The sequence below is a fragment of the Bufo gargarizans genome, chromosome 5, assembly GCF_014858855.1.
Source record: "Bufo gargarizans isolate SCDJY-AF-19 chromosome 5, ASM1485885v1, whole genome shotgun sequence".
Classification (NCBI taxonomy): Eukaryota; Metazoa; Chordata; class Amphibia; order Anura; family Bufonidae; genus Bufo; species Bufo gargarizans.
Genome location: NC_058084.1, coordinates 324,504,677 through 324,519,881, shown reverse-complemented (window position 1 = coordinate 324,519,881; position 15,205 = coordinate 324,504,677). Strand labels below are relative to the sequence as shown.

The following is a 15,205-nucleotide window of genomic DNA, read 5'->3' as shown; positions in this document are numbered from 1 at the left end:
GCCAAGACGAATCTGTCTTGAACACCATTGAAAGTCAATGGAGGACGGATCTGTTTTCTATTGTGTCATAGAAAACGGTTCGGTCCCATTGACTTACATTGTGTGTCAAAACGGATCCGTTTGGCTCAGTTTCTTCAGACGGACACCAAAACGCTGCAAGCAGCTTTTTGGTGTCAACCTCCAAAGCGGAATGGAGACGGAACGGAGGCAAACTGATGTATTCTGAGCGGATCCTTTTCCATTCAGAATGCATTAGGGCAAAACTGATCCATTTTGGACCTCTTGTGTGAGCCCTGAACGGATCTCACAAATGGAAAGCCAAAATGCCACTGTGTAAAAGTAGCCTTACAACTACTATATTACTACTCTAGAAATTAAAACTTTACAAGCGGTACAGGATATGCGCATTTTAAGTTAAGAAAGCTGTAGATCATTAATGGACATCAACTCACTAATTGTCCTATGTGGCTATAAGAATGATTGAAGCAATGGATTCCCATATCTGAACTATTACTATATTATCTGCATTCCAGTTCAGTTTTCTACAAATATATATTAGCATTTTTTTGTTGGGATTGACCGCACACCGATATTTTATTCAGAAGATTAACAATCCACAATCATTATATTTATTTATGGTTTTGTTTTAAATATAGGATGTATATGTCAGTTTTATCAATTTAATTATATGTGGTATCGATTTTATAGGGGTAATTAAATAAATATATTTTTTATACTAGTCTTGCTTTTATCCATACAATACTGGATAGTGTATGCCAGCCCAATTATCATTTGGCTATGTTACCAGCATCACAGAGGGCTGGCAGAATGCAGCTATTCCAGGCCTTGCTGCGAGAGATGCTGCATTCTGCTGTTGCGGGCGCTGACAGAGGAATTTCCACCCACAGCAAAACAGGTGTGGGTACCAATTCTACCGGGCCTGCAAGAAGAAGGTGGTTTGAAGATGTGTTGGTCACTTTGGATATGAGATCATACTTGCAGCCAACCCATCGACAGCTGCCCTCCATATCCAGCTTCAGGGAACGCCTAGACCAACAGGTGTCCGACTACATCGCGTTAAAGGCCAATGTGGATGCTCTGAGAATTGAGGAACCCCTGGACTACTGGGTGTGCAGGCTTGAGCTGTGTCCAGAGCTGGCACAATTTGCCATGGAACTCTTGGCTTGCCCCTCATAGTGTCCTGTCCGAAAGGACGTTCAGCGCAGCAGGGGGGATCGTGACCGATAAACGAACTCGCCTAGCACACGACAGTGTGGACTACCTCACATTTCTAAAAATGAATGAGGCATGGATCTCGGAGGAATTCAACACCTGTGACGACCACGTTTAATTGAATTTCCTCATGCCAGCCTACACATATCCGCCACTACCCAGAACAAAGAATGGTCCTTGTCTTATGTATATACAGCGGCATAAATGGCCTTTTCTGCCAGGTGAATGCCTAATTTTTGGGGCCTGTACTCCAGTGGCCTACAGTAACATTTTTATTCAGTGACCGCCTAATTTATCTCCAGCCACATAATCACAAGCTCTTTTCTGTCAGATAAATGCCTAATTTTTGGGGCCTGTACTGGCCTACAGTAAAATTTTTATCCAGTGACCGCCTAATGTACCCCCAGCCACATCATTACAAGTTATTTTCTGTCAGGTGAATGTCAAATTTTTGGGGCCTCTACTCCCGTGGCCTAAAATAAAATGTTCTAGGCTCCAGCAGGGCACATTTTTCCCTTTAAGACGCATATAAATGTCCCCTGATAAAAAAAAAAATGTTTGTGGGAATTTTTGCCAATAATCCCCCTCTGGTATGTCACTGTCCATGTTGTGGGACGATTTGTGCACTTCTAGTAAGTATTTGGCGGCTGCAAATATTACCTGAAGGTTTTTCAGGTTCACCTGCCATTAAAGTCAATGGGGCCAGCCACGAACGCGCGATTCGCAAACATTTCATCGCGAACGCGCGTCCTGGCCGATGTTCATCCATCACTAGTGAGAACAATTGCTTAAGCTATTAATTATATCATTATCTACACCTGAAAAGAAAAATATAGATACAGTATGAATCATGAACATTGATCAACAACATCTGGATCCAGCTAGCTTCTCGTGTTTATAATTATGAACATTGATTTATGAATGGAATTGAATTAGCTATAACATCATTCGCATCTTGAAAATAACACAATTATCTATCATGAGCATTGATTCATAAATCAAACTATATACAAGATCTGGATTAAGTAAACATTTTTTGTGCATAATCATGAACATTGATTAGAGAATGAAATTGAATAATGAATAAATTACATTATCTACAGCTTCTTGCAATTAATGAGCATTGATTTTCTTTTGGATACAAAAAGGACGCTTTAATCAAATCAGCCTGATTATTGGATGAACTAGGTACATTAGGATCATACTGAGTTAGCTTTTTATGATCTACTAGTGTTTTCTTCTTTTTATGATCTACTAGTATATTATAGTATATATAGTTTATTTCTTTGGATCTAATTATCTTGTGCATATTGGTTCAGGATGTTTCCCATATGTAACTGTATGCCAGCCTATATCTAGTGCTATGCACCACTGGCGGTCAGTCTGTATCTGAAGAAGAACACACAACTGACAGCTGATATGATATTTGTGACGTGTACCTGTTTTTAAATAATATTTTTTTTTTATGTAAATATCTACCAATGTATTTTTTAAAATCTATTTTTATTGTCTGCATTGATTTACGGTATCTACACTTGGTATAATATAATAAAATATTGGTTTTCGGTACAGTTCCCGGTGACTGAGTGCCTGTTAACACTTTGAAAACATAATTTTTTACGTCTAGACTGTGGGGCAGTCTTATAACAGTGCACCTATATCCAGAAATCGAAACGGGTGAGCCACTATATTTCTACTTTATACTGTTTGCTTTTCTGAACATGCAGTCCTATACAGAGGCTGCAAACCACAAAATAATTCTCCTTAAAGAAAAGTTTTGCACATAGTGCATCTAACTAAGCACTTATAATAACATCTGGCTGCATAAAATGATAAAATAAATTAATTTATTAAAAACACAGCAAAAAAAAGTCAAGCCAGTCAGAACCCACTGTTTACAGAAGATATGGTCTAGTATAGTGGATTGTTCTCTATTCACTAACCTTGACTAAAGATTTCAGACATCTCTGACGCTGTACACTGAAGATATCATGAGTCAGACTTATCTGTTATACATTAATTAGTGATAAGAGCCATATACAACTAGATGGGAGTAACAGTCAAAGTGCAATAACGAGTCAGCATTAATGAGCCAGTGTTCACATTGTCACTTGTCCTACTATGCTCTTCCTCTTTTTCTGCAGTATATTGACATTTCAGAGGCCAAAAGGACCCTTTCCTGACATACATGCTGCATGCAAGCAAAAATGCAATGTAAACTATCAAATATACTCCAAAATAGTTGACCAGGATCATGAGTTTTGTAACATCGTTTATACAGTGAGCTCCAAAGTTTATACAACCATAAAATGTTTTTTATGACCATAAAAATTGGTTTATGTTTCTGACATTGGTTTTGACTTTCCACTTGATGATTTCTTGTGTCATCTAGAATGGTTGGGTTCAGACAGCATATTCTGTACTTAAAGGGGTATTCCAGTAGGTAAAAGTTATCCCCTTATCCACAGGGGACCTCCACCGATCACAAAAACAAGGGGTCCCGTACCCCCTGCAGCCCCCCTGCTGCTCACCTGAAATGACCGAAGCAGCTGGTCGCACATTCGCGCACCTGCTCCTTTCATTTTTATGGGAGTTCTGGAGATAGCCGAGCACTCTGGTCAGTTCAGAGGAACAGCAAGGAGCCTGCAGGGGTTAGGGAGCCCCCGTTCTCGTGATTGGTGGGGGTCCCAGTGGTAGGACCCCCATCGATCTGACAGTATTACCTAGTACTTTTACCTAGTAGTATTACCTAGTACATTAATACCCCTTTAAGAAGAGACTTTTGTATGTGTCTGTAAGTGGTAAACTTTACTAAATATGTTACTTGTCATGTAATCACGACAATCTCCTCTGGATATTAATTTAGAAATATTTACATGTAGAGATGTAGTTAGCTGAATTTTTGAAATTCAAATGAAAAGAGACTCGTTTTGGGTCCGGTTTGCTGAATTTCTGAAATTCACGTGAGAAAGTTTGGTTCAGACCCGAATCGGTTCGGGCCAAACCAAAATTGTTCCCTGAAAGTTGGTATATAACCCCCTCTAGTCTCCTAGGCTTCATAATTTTTAGGAAAACTTGTTATCTCTTTTCATTTATTTTTTTGTTCATTTTTCTTTCCCCTCCAGCATCCCCCTCCCCTAGCTCTGGAACGCAATGACAGCAATAGTAAATGAGTGATACTGACATACATAGCTATTGGTAAATAAATGCACATTTAACGGTGTTATCATACAGCATGTTTAAAAAGCCTTAAGGGGTTATGCTATGATTGATGTAAAAAATGAAAATCAGACATTATATAGGACATGACAGTCTCTTTCTAACAAAGCTAGAACCAGTACCTCACATGGGTCCAGAGATCCCCCCATTCATGACTGCTCCATTTGCTCTGCTAGATTATGTCCACCCTTGTAGCTAAGGGGCTTGTTCTTTCTACTGCAGCAGAATCTGCTGCTACAGTATCCCAAATTTGAAGCATATCACCAAGGAACTAACAGTTAGGAGGATCACTCGCCAAATAGCTTAGAAATCAGCCAGCGCTGCAGCACTCCGTCCACAAGTCAAGAGGACATGTTGCACTCTGTAATACGCAAGAAAGACGCCATAAACCACTGAAAACAAACCGAGGAATCCAACAAACTGTATATGCTCCAGAAGTCAGAAAAAATGGCGCCTGGGCGATCATGTGACTATTCTGTGGGTATTTTCAGAAGGTTGAGAGTTAAAGTAAACCAATACAAATCATCAGTTTAAAATCGGTGACAATACGGTGAAAAACGGCCGTTAGAACGGGAAAACAAAGCACAGAAGGATGAAAAATGGGCGTTAAAAGCAGACAGTCTATACGTTTTTAACAGCTGATGTTTGATCACTGTCATGTGAATGTAGCCTAAGACAACGTAAAGGAATCCTGTCAAGATGAATATGAAGTTCAGTGTGCACACAGCATGTTATAAGCATGCACACAAAATTGGAATTTTATTTGCTTCTATGTGTAACTAATTATTGTACTTACAGTATTTTCACAAATAAACCAAAATATCATTTTTAGAGATGGAAAAATTAATTGGCCAGATTCGGGATATGCTTCACATTATGGAGAATCAGTGGAGAAGAGAATATTGAAAGAATTTACTACATCTACCCATTTTTTTTATAGAGTTTAAGGAGATCAACTGTTCACATTCTCTGCTCTAACTCATTGTATGTTTCATTGGTGGTTATATCACTGCACATGGATATATTACTGGTCCCAGCCATTTGTACAAGTCAATAGCAGTTTGCTAATCAGGGATGACATGTGATGACTGCAGGACTGATTTTTGCACACTGACTCAACTTAAAGATGGCACCTGCTCACAAGAACAGTGGGCACCATAGCTGCTGGGTACCTGCTGTTTTAAACAGCAGACATCGGGGGCTAAGGTCTGTGATCGACAATAACAACGATCGCAGTCATTTCACCGCTCAGATGTGGTGGTCAAAGGTTACCATGGGAGCTAAAAAACTCAGGAGCGCATGCTCCCAGTCCTGCAATGGCTTCCCCTAGCGGGGATTGGGAAGCCGGATATTGTGTGCAGCAGCCTCTGTCCTCCTGAATGACCTGAGGCTGAGCAGATATCTTCCTATTGAGACCCTGCCTATGGCAATGCATTTGAGTCTGAGAGAAGCAATGTAATGATTGCATGTTCAAGTTCCCTATGGGAGCTTTTAAAAAGGTTTAAAAAAAATTGAAAAAAATCTAAATTCCGATTCACAGTTTTTATTTGGTTGCTTCTAGAGATGAGCGAAGTATTGGAAAATTAGATTCAGCTGTTCACCGAATTTTATTGTTCGAAGGGAGGAGGAAATGGTCGTGTTTCTCAGGGGGCAACTCCTTCTCCCTGGCTGTGAGCTGGCCAATCACAGGCGAGCACCTCACAGCCAGGGAGAAAAAAGAAAGCTCACCTTCTCCCTGGCTGTGTTGCGCTCCACTGAGAAACACGGCCGTCTCTTCCTCCCTGTACCGATGGTATGGATTAGCATATAGGACGGGAAACCAGAAAGGGGGGCGCAATGGGGAGCAGCACATAGGAAAAAAGATAAGCAATATCACATGTCCTCAATATGCCCTACACTGCCAGGTATTTATATGGTATTTTCAGGACCGGTGAAAAGTCCTCTAACACCAGCAATAAATCTTTATATCTTTATCACTGCCCTACTGATAGAAGACAAGTGAAAATTGTATCAACCCTCAAGAATATCACTGAGAATGGATTTAGCTTCCTTATGGTATTAATCTGTTGGGGTGTTAAACTACTTTATGTGGCATACTCCTAAGGGCATTAATAGGTGAATTGCTGATTACACTCCTATGAGTTTGCATCCTACTATTGACACTGTTATGTGGGTACTACTCTTTGAGTTAGAGTATGGCCCACGTTCAGGCTTCATTATGCAAATTTGGAAGCCAAAACTAGGAGGGAATTAAAAAAGGACAGGTCATAACTGTCCTTAACACCTTCTCTCTAATTATGATGCACTCCTGATTTTGGCATCTAAAACTTGATTGGAACCTGACCTTGTGCCCATACCTGAAAGGTGACATACTCATTAGAAGAATGCTGAAACCTGCTGATTTTGGCTGGACCAGCCAGCCATCTAATGTGTATCTTCCTCAATGACAGATGTCGAGAGAAAGAACGGATGTTTTGTCGAGTTTCAGCATGAGCAATACATCTTCTCATGGGAGATTAGCAGTTGCGAGAGATGCCTCGTGGTGCCTTACTTCTCTTTTTCCATTAAAAAGCATGCATTGTAATAGAGGAACAGCAATCTAAAGTGCATGGCCACATTCTAAGATATTCTGCCTGGTGCTTGTATCTATTGACTTCCACTGTTCTAGTTAAATGAAATCTTATTATATAGCTTTTAGCCTTTCTGCAGTTCAATAATCAGCTGTATCCACAGTATGTGCGTAGGGAGAGAAGTTCAAGCACGGAGCTCTGTGAATTAGGGGCCTTCATTTTTCACAACTAGAAAACCTTGTATGTTAACAAAATTGTCGGTTTAGTGAATTTTATTCTTTACTGCATTAAATATGATCATGTATTATATTACTCTAGTGATCATTTTGGTAGTGCGCATTTAACCAATATTTTAGTCATTGACTTTAAAATGTACTATGATATTTAGATGAGCAGTTTTTTATGCTGTTTTGGTGCACTTTTTGAATCAAGTAAATCAGCAGTGGATCATAAAGTGCCGAAAATGATATAGGAAATATTCTACTTCTTTATTTTTTTTTGTATCCTAAGGCCTCATGCACACAACCGTTTTTTTTCGGGTCCGCATCCGAGCCGCAGGACCCAATCACTTCAAAGGGGCGACAAAAGGTGTGCTGTCCGCATCCGTTGCTCCATTCTGAGGACCCGCAAAAAAATATAGCATGTTCTATTCTTGTCCATTTTGCGGACAAGAATAGGCATGTCTACATGTGGATCCATGGTTTGCGGACCACAAAAAAAGGAACGGTTGTGTGCATGAGGCCTAACTGGTAGTAATGACACTTTTTGGCAGCATTCTGTTTTGTGATCAGACACAAAAACCACAGCTTGCAAAGTCATAAACAGTCATAAAAATGGAAAAAAAAACGGATCAGGCACTGAATACAATGTAAGTCAATGGTGACGGATCAATTTTTTTTTTTAGGAGCCTAACGACTTTCAATGTATTTAGCGACAGATGGTTTCCTTTTTTAGTTTTGATTTCACACAACCACATCCTAACGGAACGGATGCTTCCTGATGTGCAAAATCTAAACGGATCCGTTTAATCCTCTGCTAGGATCTCAATACCGGAATTATCAACGCAAATGTGAAAGTATAAATAGAGAAAGTATAAATAGGGTTTTTGGGCCTAACGATAATGTCATCAGGATAGATCATCAATATCGTTAGTCTGGAAAACCCCTCTAAGAAAGTAAAGTAGCTTTTACATGTGTAAGAATAGTACACACATTTGGGGGGAGGGAAATGCAGTAATTTTTGCTGATCACAAAGATTACATGTGTCTTCCAGTAACACATGAATGGAAAGCCCTCCGCATCATACATACAGTATATCGCATAATACATTATTCTAAAACAGACCCAAGGAGTTTAAACATTTAAGTAGATGGGAAAAAGAATTGGAGTAAAATACTAGTTTAAACCCAAAATGAAATAGCAGACAAAATACAGAAGGGGTGGAATCTAGTGTATGCATTAACCCCTTGATGACAGAGCAATTTTCTTTTTTTGCGTTTAAATTTTTTACTCCCTGCCTTCTTGGACCTTGAACTTTTTTTTTTCTATTCACATAGCCATATGAGGACTTGTTTTTTTGCACTTTCTAATGGCCCCATTTAATATTGCACGCGATGTAGTGAAGGGAAGCTTGAAAAAAAATCAAAATGGTATGCAATTGAAAAAAAATAAAAAATTCTGCAACAGTTTTATGTTTGTTTGTTTTTTACGGCGTTCACTATGCGGTAAAACTGACCTGTTACTTTCGTTCTCCAGGTCAGGTTGCCGTTGGTTGCGGACATTAGGCCTAGGTGAAACTGCAGGTACCTGGTTGCTATGGCGTACACTCCACTCCGGAGCGGGTGCCATCTTTAAAGACCTAACATCTGACATACTAGTACATCTCATGTCAGGAAGGGGTTGATGATAAGAACACTGTACTGCATGTAGATGCGGCCTGGTCATTGCAAATGAGACCGAATGAAGGGGGACACTCTTGTTGCACTAGCCGGCGTCATTTTCTATTTTCCCATAGGAACTGGTGATGCCACTTCATGTGCTGCACTAGAACCTTCCGTTTGTGTTGAACACCGACGGCTTATTTTAATACTGAAGATCTTGCACATGACATTGCTTTTGTCTTGCCAGAAGGGACATACTTGCACAGAGTTAGCGGCAACCGAGCTTGGCTTAGGTCTGGCATTAGTGTTAGGTGAGCATGCTCGAGTCTACTCCCCACACGTTAGTTGGGTGCTACGCAGCCAATAAACGTGCAGGAAAATACTGGCACTCACTGTAATGCCGTAGCCATGTTGGTTACTGGCATTACAGTGATTGGCCGGAACGCGTCTATATAGCACCCGATGACACGTGGTTCGGCTCAGTCCTAGTCAGGGAGAGCTGCAGCAGAAGGGACAGATAGTGTAGGGCCAGGAATTGTTTTTTTTTTCAGGCAGGGTTTAGTGTTGAAAGGTGTTTGAGACTCAAAGGTCCTTTTAAGGACTATTGTTTTATATGCTGCATACATATTAGTAGCGCAACCTGCGCTAAATTGCGTGCAATTGTTTGGCCACTGCTGACAGTACACAACCTCTGCTAGATCTGTTGTGTTACATTGTACATCCTAATATCTGTGACATCCATTGCAATTGTTTGGCCGCTGCTGACATGACATTACCTGCTCTACATCTCCTGTATAACGTTTGCGCATCCTAATATCTGTGACATTCAGAGTAATTTTTTTAGCCGCTGCTAACAGGACATTACCTGCGCAACATCTCTTGTATACGTTTACGCATCCCAAATATCTGTGACATTCAGTGTAATTTTTTCACCGCTGGTGACAGCGACATTATCTGCGCTACTTCTCCTGTATAAAGTTTTGCGCATCCTAAATATCTGTGACATTCAGTGTAATTTTTTCGCCGCTGGTGACAGCGATATTACCTGCGCTACATCTCCTGTATAACGTTTGCGCATCCTAAATATCTGTGACATTCAGTGTCATTGTTTCGCCGCTGGTGACAGCGATATTACCTGCACTACATCTCCTGTATAACGTTTGCACATCCTAAATATCTGTGACATTCAGTGTAATTTATTTGCGGATACAATTACAAAACCTGCGCTACTGTACGTATGACATATTTGCAAGAATACCATTTAATATGCGGAAGGCGAGCAGTAAGGGACGGGGAAGTGGCCGTGCTGCTGATGGCATACGCAGAGGCTGTGCGCGGTAAAACTGTGCCTGCTGCCAGAGCCCAAGAAACACACTCATCCCCAATAGCTTGTCATGTCCCAGTTTGCAGGGCGGCGCAGGACACCACTCTCGAAGTCACACCAGTGCGACCAGGTGGTCGGTTGGATTGCAGCAGATAATGCTTCCAGTCGGTTAAGCACCACCCTGTCTTCCACAAAGTCCAGTCTCAGTAGCCAAAAGTCTGGTCAACAGAATCCTCACCCTGATCCTCATTCCTCTCACAATGGAGAGTCTTGGCAAACAAGTGATCCCACACTTGGATATTCCGAGGAGCTCTTTTCAGCGCGATTCCTTGATTTGGGCCTCTCGCCAAGCCCGCTTGAAGAGGGACATGAGGAGATCTTGTGCATTGATTCCCAAACTCTTGAGCATCCACAGTCAGAAGAAGACGACGGTGGGGAACAGCAATTAGTGTTTCACAAGGTGGATGATGATGATGAGACACAGTTGACAATAAGTGAGGTTCTTGTTAGGTCAACAAGTCAGGAGGATGACCAGAGTGAGGAAGAGGAGGTGGTGGATGGTGAAATCACTGACCCAACCTGGGAAGGTAGCAAGCCGAGTGAGAAGAGCAGTACAGAGGGGGAGGGATCCGCAGCACCGCAATAGGCTGGAAAAGGCAATGGGGTGGCAAAAGGGAGAAGGCGGTCCACACCAAACAGGCCCGCAACTGTTCCCTAGAGCACCCCCTTGCGGCAATCTCCCTTGCCAAGGGGTAGGTGTTCTGCAGTCTTTTAAGGAAAGTGCGGATGATAAAAGAATTGTCATTTGCAACCTGTGCCGTACCAAAATGAGCAGGGGCGTGAACACTAGCAACCTCACCACCACCAGCATGATCCGCCACATGGCATCAAAGCAGCCTAATAGGTGGGCCGAACGCCTGGGTCCACAATCAGTGTCTGCGGGTCACACCACTGCTTCCTCTTCCCCTGTGTTATGTGCTGGCCAATCCCCTGTCCAAGACGCAGGCCCGGATGCCTCCCGCCCTGCACCTGGACCTTCTTAAGCACCATCATCTAGCACATCCACTTCTGTGTCCCAGCACAGTGTACAGATGTCCATAGCCTAGGCCTTTGAACGAAAGCGCAAATACCCAGTCACCCACCCACAGTCCATAGCACTAAATGTGCACCTTTGCAAATTGCTGGCCTTGGAAATGTTGCCATTTAGGCTTGTGGAAACTGAGGCTTTCCGCAGCCTGATGGCGGCAGCCGTCCCTCTTTACTCAGTCCCTAGCCACCATTATTTTGCCCTGTGTGCTGTCCCCGCCTTACACCAGCATGTGTCCTGTAAGATCACCCGTGCCCTGACCAACGCAGTTATTGGGAAGGTCCACTTAACGACTTACACATGGACAAGTACTTGTGGCCAGGGAAGCTACATCTCCCTGACGGCTCACTGGGTGAACGTTGTGGAGGCTGGGAGCGAGTCCTACCCTGGGATGGCACAGGTGCTACCGATGCCAAGGATTGCGGGCCCTACATTAGTAGCTGCAATCCCCCCTTCTCCTCCTCCACCTCCTCCTCCACTTCCACCTCAGAATTCTCATCTTGCAGCACCAGTCAGCCATCAGTCAGTAGCTGGAAGCAGTGTAGCACTGCAGTGGGGAAGCGGCAACAGGCCGAGCTAAAACTTATTTGCTTAAGTGACAAACAGCACACCGCCGCAGAGCTGTGGCTGGGTATAAGGGACCAGACTGAACTGTGGCTCTCGCCACTTAACCTACAACCAGGCATGGTTGTGTCTGAAAATGGCCGTAACTTGGTGGCGGCTTTGGAGCTTGGCAAGCTCACACACATACCATGCCTAGCCCACGTGTTAAATTAAGTGGTTCAGCAGTTTCTCAAAACCTACCCCAATTTGCCTGAGCTACTGGTGAAGGTGTGCCGCGTGTGTGCCCATTTCCAAAAGTCATCTATAGCTGCAATCAGTCTGGCAGCAGCGCTTGCAATTGCCAGCTCACCGACTGTTGTGCGACGCAAGTACTCACTGGAACTCCACGTTCCACATGTTGGCCAGGCTTTGTGAGCAGCAGAGGGCAGTAGTGAAATACCAGCTGCAACATGATCATCGCCTTTCCAGTCAGCTTCCTCTCTTCACAAGCGACGAGTGGGCATGGATGTCTGACCTCTGTGAGGTTTTACGCAACTTTGAGGAATCAACACATCTGGTGAGGGGCGATTCCGCTATTATCATCGTAACCATCCCACTTCTGTGTCTATTGAAACACTCGCTGCTCACAATGAAGGCGGATGCTTTGCATGTGGAAGAAGTGGAAATGGGGAAAGACAGTACACAGGGTGATAGCCAGACCCCCCTCATTTCGCCTTCTCAGAGTAAATTGGATGAGGATGAGGAGGAGTAAGAGACGGTTGCCTCTGCTACAGAGAGTAGTACCCATAGCATGTCTATTCCATCGGTTCAGCGTGGATGGGCAGAAGAGATATTGAGAGTCATCCTCCTGATGAGGACAGCGAAATTTTGTCTGTTGGGACTCTGGCACACATGGCTGACTTTGTTATGTTGCCTTTCCTGTGACCCTCGTGTTGTACGCATTTTGGCCCACACTGATTACTGGTTGTTCATCCTTCTCGACCCCTGCTACAAAGAGAACTTCTCAGTTCTCATTCCTATGGTGGAGAGGACTAGCAAAATGGTGCAATACCAGAAGATCCTTGTGGAAAAATTACTCCAAAAATTTGCAGCTGACAACGCTGGTGGCAGAGTACTTAGTACCTTTGGCAACAGAGGAGGGGAGACGAGGGGAACACACAAGAGTTGCAACAGTGGCAGGGCAACACTCTCCAAGGCCTGGGACAGTTTCATGACACCCTGCCAGCACCCTCACCCTGATGCTCGGCCTACTGTCACAAGGACACGTGGCACGAACTGGTGCTCTATGCCTTGGAGGTGCTGGCCTGCCCTGCTGCCAGCATTTTGTCAGAGCAGGTATTTAGTGCTGCTGGGGGCATAATAACTGATAATCTCATTCCCCTGTCAACTGAAAATGCTGACAGGTTGACTCTTATAAAAATGAACAAGGCCTGGATTGCCCCTGACTTCTCTACTCCACCAGAGGAAAGCGGCTGAACATAAAGGCACTTTAAATGTGTCTTTTATGGTGTATTGAATACACTGTATTCCCATGCACCCCTTCCACCACAAAAAGGGTATATGGTTCAATCTTTCTTTTCTCGTCATCCTCCTCCATCATATCAAGATGCTTATTAGGCTGCCCTCGATCCTCATGTTTTAGAGGGTCAGCTCAGCAGCAGGCCCTCAACCATAATTTTTTCCATGGTCAGATCAGCAGCAGGCACTCGCCCCTCATGTTTTAGAGAGTCAGCTCATCAGCAGACCCTCACCCCTAATGTTTTAGATGGTCACCTCAGCAGCAGACCCTCAACCATAATTTTTTCCATGGTCAGATCAGCAGCAGGCACTCGCCCCTAATGTTTTAGAGAGTCAGCTCGGCAGCAGACCCTCACCCTAATGTTTTAGATGGTCAGCTCAGCAGCAGGCCCTCGCCCATAATTTTTTCTATGGTCAGATCAGCAGCAGGCACTCGCCCCTAATGTTTTAGAGAGTCAGCTTGGCAGCAGACCCTCACCCCTAATGTTTTAGATGGTCAGCTCAGCAGCAGACCCTCACCCCTAATGTTTTAAATGGTCAGATCAGCAGCAGGTCCTCGCCCCTAATGTTTTAGAGGGTCACCAGCAGGCCCTTGCTCATAATGTTTTTGAGGGTCACCAGCAGGCCATCAATCATAATTTTTCAAGTGTGTGTATGTACCCTCCTTTATGTGTAATAATGGGTGTATTGGAGTGCCTCTTACTTGTAATTTTTGGCAGCACTTGCACTTTATATAGAAGTAAATATACAGGAAAGAATGTTTCCTAACAATTTTTCCTCTAAAATCTATTTTATCTTCTGTTTGGTGCGTATTATTGTCAGTCTGTAAAAGTGGCGTACTACTCCAACAACATTGTTTCCAGCAGCGACCTGGGAGTCCAAGATGCATTCAGACAGCCTCCCCATGGTGTTCTCGATCCATTTTGGTGGTGTTTCTATCAATTTCTGACCTTTTCCTGTGAACCAGACACCCTCCCCTCTTCAGAGCAGAGGGTGCCTGGTTTAATGCTCAGGTTCTCCTATTGTGCTTGGGTGCTCGGTAGAGCACCTGAGCATCCCGAGGTGTTCTACTCGAGCACCCGAGCCCTTTGGTGCTCGATCAATACTAGTACTTACATAATCCTGTCTATTTGGATACAGAAAAAAAAAAAACCTGATTGAAACAAACTGGACACTTTATAAGCACCTGAGGGTCTCTTACACTGTACAACATTTTGGACAGCCAATGAACACTGCACTGAATGGTTCTGCTGAGAGTGCGAGTTCTGCTTGGTGTCACCAGGGCTCCCTCCATGGCATCTGGAGGCTAGGCACACCACTACATATTTAGAATCTATAAAATGAATTATTGCATTCACAGACTTTGTATCCAAGACTAAATATCCATAGTGATACACCATAAATGGTATAACTATCTTTTTCAGACTAGCAAGTTGAGCCCAACACCTTTCACAGCCACCGATCAGCTTTATGAAGAGAAGGCACGCACCATGTGCACGTGCCATCTCCCTTTTCTGTTCTTGCTCGCTGCTGCTACAGTATGTCTATGGGATGCAGGAAGAGAGATAGGAGACGGAACACATGAACTGTACGCGTCTTTCCTTTATACAGCTGATTGGTGGGGGTTCCGGGTATCGGACCTCCGCCGATCTGATATTCATGACCTATCCTGAGGATAAGTCATCGATATTAAAAGTCCGGAGAACCTCTTTAAGTTCTCTATACACTTTGAATGTATGATGGCTGAACCCATTGATTTCAAGCTGTCGGCTGAAATATCTAATGTGTATGGCCAACTGGAGACTGATGTT

General features: G+C 43.3%; 1 protein-coding gene across 1 annotated transcript in view; it reads right to left on the bottom strand.

Annotated features, from left to right (window-relative positions):
• The window catches only part of LOC122938781 (N-acetyllactosaminide beta-1,6-N-acetylglucosaminyl-transferase-like), a 119,548-nt gene that overhangs the window by 46,214 nt on the left and 58,129 nt on the right, over window positions 1-15,205 (bottom strand).